This window comes from Neltuma alba, unplaced genomic scaffold (genome assembly GCF_004799145.2).
Source record: "Neltuma alba isolate B1F8T4 unplaced genomic scaffold, ASM479914v2 tig00011497_pilon, whole genome shotgun sequence".
Taxonomy (NCBI): Eukaryota; Viridiplantae; Streptophyta; class Magnoliopsida; order Fabales; family Fabaceae; genus Neltuma; species Neltuma alba.
The window spans coordinates 594,404-600,877 of NW_021636165.1; the positions used below are offsets into that span (position 1 = coordinate 594,404).

Below are 6,474 nucleotides of genomic sequence, written 5' to 3' on the forward strand. Positions count from 1 at the left end.
AGTTAAGCATAGCAGGATGTCCAGAAATGGAGCCATTTTCAGTAAGGTCCTTATCATCCAGTTTAAAACGGCTTGAGATAAGAGAGTGTGACAAGTTATTGTCATGTCATACACAATGGCATCGCCTTCCAACTATCACTGAGCTTCTCATCTCTAGTCTATCTGACACACTGCATTGCACAGGCCTTCAACATCTAAACTCTCTTCAACTACTGGAAATTGTGGATTCTTTCAGCCTTGAGAAACTAGAAGGAGGAATGCTGCGTCCTTCTCTACATCAGCTTCTCATCTCCAGCCTTGAAAAACGATGTCGCAACAAGGATGAGCAAATTTGGCCCAAAATCTTCCACGTTCCATACATCAATTTAAATGCAGAGGATTTAAGGTGCACTGATATGATCTCTTGCTCCAATTACTGGTTTAATATTCAGTGTTACATTTTGCATATTACATGCAAGCAGACAAAGGAGTGTTTCCATGTAAAATGTTCCTCATTATTTAATTATATGATACTTCTATTACTCGTCTTTTGCGGAGGAGTGAAATTAACTTCGAAGACACTTTTTCTTATTCTTAGTATTTTTCCTCACTCTGAACCTCTTGAAGCATGCTTTTTTTCCCCTGAAATTTTTCTCGCAATTTAATTCTTCAATGACTTCAAATCGTTTCATTTCATTGTTCTTATATATACTGCCTTCCAAGCCAACAAGTTACTGCAATTTATTCAAGGAGAAATTACAATTAAGTCCCACAGAAGAGAAATAATTACCAAAAAGTCTTAATAACAACCTCAGCAGCCCATAATAACAAGTCTTATAGTAATAATGACAACCTCTGGGACTTGTTTTTCTTGTTTGGGACCTCATTGTAATTATCCCTTTATTCAAGTACTTCTTGAAAAAGAGTATATATTCGCAGATATGTCGTCATTCAAAATTCTGTACAAGTTAGTGCACAAATTATCATGTGATTACATTTAAAATGAATGTTTTTGCTTTTAATTATTATTTTTCTTTGTATTTAAAACAGTTTACCTTGGGTGGAACTATTATTAGTTGGGGTGTGTGTGTGTGTGTAAAACAAGGGTGTTCTTCTGGGTGCAGGGATATGCATGAAGATTTAGATTCAGTGAACTCCGCGGAGGATGAAGGTAGTTATTGATCCTTTTTGTTTTGTCGTGTGCTGTCACTGACATTGTCTTCATATTATATCCTTGGTTTTATTTTAAAATGTTACTATCTCTAATCCATATTATAATAATCACCATAACAACTTTACATAAATAGTTAAAATTAATTATTTATCGTAAAATATTAGAATTACACTCAATAGTTAGAGGAGCTTCGATACTTGGGAAGTTTTAATAGTAAGTTAGGAATATTGGGCTGAAAAACTTGATGCTTCAAACAAAACATGTATTATGCTATACATATAATAAGAATAGGAAGCTTAAGGAGCATTTATCATGGTAAGAACTAAAAGAATATGCTTATAATGAAGAGAGAAAGGAAAACATAATGAAGTTATGTGAATTTTTAATATGAGAAAAAAAAAGTAAAATTACTTTGTATTTATTTCTCTTTATCCTTTCCTTGGCCTTCTTCCTCTACCAATTTTTTCCTCTCAATCTGCCAATTCTCTCATTTCGTTTTAGCCTTCCCCTCTCTGTTGCTCACCACCAACGATGAGCACGTAATTTGGACTGTCCAGTGTGTTGGGGATATTTTTAAAATGAAAAGCTGTATTTTTTAGAAAGTCAGGTACTTATGTAAATTTATTAAATTAATAAATTTAGATGGAGGGTTGTGTCCTATAAATTAATATATTTATATGAGGGATTATATCTTCATATAAATTAATATATATTTATATGAAGGGTTGTGTAGGTAATTACAACACTAAAAGATACCAAAGTTAACTTCTAAAGACATATAGAAAGGTATGATAACCACCACTTGGTGGAAGGTTATGTCATTTTCTCAAGGCAATCTTACATATTAAAAAGTATGACTCTTCATGGAAAGGATATTAAATATCTTTCAGTTATTTATTGGGAAAACCATATTAGAGGTACCTATACTTTTTTTCAATTTTCAATTTGGTATCTATGTGTTTTTTGTTCTTAACTAAATCTTTATTTTTCCTCTATTAACATCATTAATCCTTATGTAGAGACTAAAAATATCAATAGAACAAAGTTATAAGAGCTAATGTTGCTAAAAAGATAAAATTAAATGTTTAATTAAACAGAAAAAAACACATAGGTACCAAATTAAAAATTGAGAGAAAGTATAGGTACCTTTAATATGGTTTTCCCTTATTTAAATTATGGTGGTTTATGAGTCAACATATAGTTATGACTTTTAGTTGAAGAGATATTGTTCTAAGAGGAATCTTTTCAAGGAATCACTTCATAATCTATAAACCCCTCACCATCAATCTATTTAGACAAGAAGAAAGGACATACAACACAAACACAAAACAAGATTAAACTTGTTTCCTTTATCCTTGAATACAAGCAAAGGTATAGTCAAATTTTCACTTTGTAAAAGTTATTATTTCTTTGGCTTGAATTTTGATAATGCAATTGATAGTCAAGGATATTCATTGTATCATGTGGGAAATTGCTAGTCAACCTAACTTGTATCCTGTAATATTAATAGGTAGGGACGAATTAAGCCTAAAAAAAATTGACCATGCCTTAAAGATATCATGCATCACTTTTTTCCTTATCTCTTCTCATACTCTTTGGAGAATCATCTCCGCACACAGTGAATATCGAATTGGATTCTCTAAGAAATCAATGACTTGTCTGGATGTGTAACCTGGCCTGTGTTCGTAGTTCGTTAAACATGATTTCTTAGAAAGCCTTGCATGTAATTAGCTTTTGTAAACCTAATGAATTATCCTGTTTTAATTAAAAGTTTATGTTATAACACAGCGTCAAAGCATAAAATGTACTTAAAATTGCTCATTTGCTACAAGCTTTGGCCAATCTATAGTTTATTATTATTAGGGTAAAACACATCGACCTCCTCTCTATTTAACCTAAGTTACAGGACCTCCTTTTTATTTTGAAAACCTATACAGACCTCCCTTAAAACTGAAATATATATTGCACAAAACTTCTTTCTAGTATTGAGATTCAACTTCCATCCACCTAACCATTAGTTGACTATTAAATCATAGGATCGACCAGTTATTTTGACCAAAACACCCCTCCTTAATGCAAAAATTACCTAATAATTATCATTTAATCACATGTGATATATCTTTATTTGAAATTAAAAAAATAATTTTAATGCACATTTTAAATTTTTGTCACACTATTAAATCCATCGCCATATTATAAATTTAATTAATTTTATAAATACAAATTTTATTTTATAATAAATTTAAATATTTAATTTTATTTATTTATTAAAACTTACTTGTGATGTAATTTTCTAAATATATATATTATCTGAAAATATTTTGTAATTATATACATGTATTTTCAATTAAATTAAAAATTTATGTCTTAATTTAGTAAAAATATTAAATGGATCATTCGTAAATATTAATATTAAAAGATAAACTGAAAATTTAATATTCCTCCAGTTTTAACTATAAGACCCATTTTATAGTGTAAATTACACAATAAAATAGGTCTTATATTTAAGACTGGAGGGAGTATAATGAGAGGTAAAACAGTAACTAAGATTTATTTAATATTTTTTAATTAAAAAATATACTCAAAGAATCTTTTCAGAATATTCTTTAAGAGTAGTCACAGTATTTTATTTTTATTACACCATCGCAAGTTTTCTTTGTTTTTTTTTTTTTTTTAACCAGCACTACTGCTTAAGTTTTATTCTATATTTTTAACATTTTTGAAATGTTTATGTTATCCTTACTTTAGTGTTTCTCAATATTTATTTCTATTTTCATGGACAGAGATATGTATCGAGCACGAGTTTGAATCTTACGAGGATTTAGAAATTTTGGAAGATGGCGGCTATAGGGGCACAACATATGCAATTTGGTCATCAGGAGGTCGTTCCTACAACAACTTGATTGAGTTGCGGCTGACTGATTGCAACAAGTGTTGGAGAATTCCTGCAATTGGACAACTACCTTCTCTGAGGTCCTTAAGAATTGAAAGATTACAGAGTGTGGTGACAGTGGGTTCTGAGTTTTTCAAGGCTGCAAATGATTGTGCTTCACTTATAGTACCGTTTCCCTCCCTTGAAACTCTTCATTTTGAAGATGTGATCTCCTGGCAACAATGGCATTCTATTGATATGCAAGCTTTTCCTAAACTCCGCAGCCTTCGTTTTTTTAATTGCCCCAAATTAGTTGGAAATTTACCTCCCCAGCTTCTTTCGTTAGAGGGTCTGGGGATTGGGTCATGTCCACCGCTTGCTTCTTCTATCCCACAGTGTCCAAACATTCACAATTTAGCTATAATTAAAAGTCCAAATGTAGTGTTGCAAGAGCAAGAATTACCACCTTCCCTACACGAACTGGCAATTTCAAGCGCGCGCATGTTGGGGTCTCTGTCCGCAGAGTTGCATATTGAAGATTTAGCTGTGTGGATTTGTCTGACGCGGTGCCACCTCCTGTGATTCATATTCCCCCATCAGTGAAACGGCTACTTATGTGAAAATCTCAAGGCTTGTTTGGTTTCAAAGGCGCCTCTTGTTCACCTCCGAAAGATTTCCATTTGCAATTGCAAGTTTCTGACGTCCTTGTTTGATGACATGGAACGTCTTCTTCCAAATTTAGAAAAGCTTAAAATAGAAGGATGTCCAGGAATGGAGCCATTCTCACCAGGATTGTTACCATCCAGCTTAAAACAACTTAAGATAATAAAGTGTGACAAGTTATTATCATGTCATGCAAAATGGCATCACCTTCCAACTATCAATAAGCTTGTCATCTCTACTGGTTCTGACACATTGCATTGCACGGGGCTTCAACACCTAACCTCTCTTCAACAGCTAGAACTTCGGTATTCTAACAAGCTTGAGAAAATAGGAGGAGGAATGATGCCTCCTTCCTTACAAATGCTCCACATTAGGGGTGGCTCGCCTCTCGAAGAGCGATGCCTCGACAAGGATGGGGAAATTTGGCCCAAAATCTGTCACGTTCCATACATCAGTTTAAATGGCAGACGTTTAAGGTGAGTTGATCCTTTATTCCAATTACTAGTTTGATATAAGTATTATATTTTGCATATTATATGCAAGTAGAGAAGCTGGTAGATATGAATTGTTTCTCGGTATTTAATTATTCTTTTTATGTGTATACAGATTCATTGGAGTGAGATTTACTTCTAAGACTTTTCTTTTTTTTTCTTTTTTTTGCTCTCAACTTCTAGAAGCATGCCTTTCTTTTGATGGAAATTTTCTAACTATTTAATTCTTCAATGACTTCTGCAAATTCTTTCATTTAATTGTTCTTATAATCAGTCACTGCATTTTATTCAAGTACTTTTTGAAACTTTTTGAAGAAAATTAAAGGAGCATATTTATTATTCCAGATACAGCATTCAAAATTCTCCGTTCAAATTAGTGCACAAATTATCATGAGGTTACATTTCTAATGATTGAATTAATATTACTTTCGGTCCTAAATATAAGACCCTATTTATAGTAAACGAGGTCCTATATTTAATACCGAATGTAGTATAATTGTCAGCTCTCAAACTTATAGCCGTCTCATTTTCTGCAGGGACTTGTTGGTGGAGCATATTGTTGAAGACCAAGACGTAAATGATGTAACAATCCTTGAAGACCACCAAGACAACGATGCAACAATTCAGGTAATTGGGAATGAAAATCTCTCACTCTCTCCCTCTTAAAGAAATGAATATATATATATATATATATTTGTATATATGTGTGTGACTACTCTGTATAAATTGAATTGAGGTGATCATCACAAACATTCGTTGCTAAAAATGTTCCTCCCTGCTTTAGGTACAGCAGTCACCATCACCATCAAAGTCAAGGGCGATGATCAAATTTTTCACAGGATGCTTATCTTTTCTTTTCTTTTTTCTTTGTTCTATTATTAATGTTTTCTCCATTTTTCTTTATATTTGTAAGACTTTTACTGTTATGCTATTTTTTTCTTGGGTTTTGATGTCTTGGCATTAGGATCTTAGGTATTAGAAAGTCTTTTTTTCCCCCTATTATTTACATTTGTTTGTAGTAATATTTGATGTAACCGTGCATTCTATTTGTCCGCCTAGTCCGTCCTTTAAAAAAACAAAAAACAAAAAACAAAAGAAAGCTCTTAATGGTTTTTTTTTAATTCTTTTACCATGCATGATTGCTTGATGGCTTGCAATATTAGGAGAAGTTATTTTAAGTTTTCAATAATGTTTTTCTCATGTCACATAAATATGAGAAATAAATTGATGCCAAAAAAAATATTAAAATGAACTATCAATTTAATTGTTTTCGTTCAAATATCTTATTTTGGAAA

The 6,474-nt window shown here is 32.0% G+C and overlaps 1 long non-coding RNA gene across 1 annotated transcript; it reads left to right on the top strand.

Moving 5' to 3' along the window:
- Positions 1-307: 307 nt before the first annotated feature.
- On the top strand, positions 308-3,992 carry LOC114714224 (uncharacterized). Its single transcript, XR_003737428.1, has 3 exons — positions 308-385; positions 1,104-1,150; positions 3,937-3,992. It is a non-coding gene; the product is annotated as an uncharacterized LOC114714224 (long non-coding RNA).
- The last annotated feature ends 2,482 nt before the right edge of the window (positions 3,993-6,474 follow it).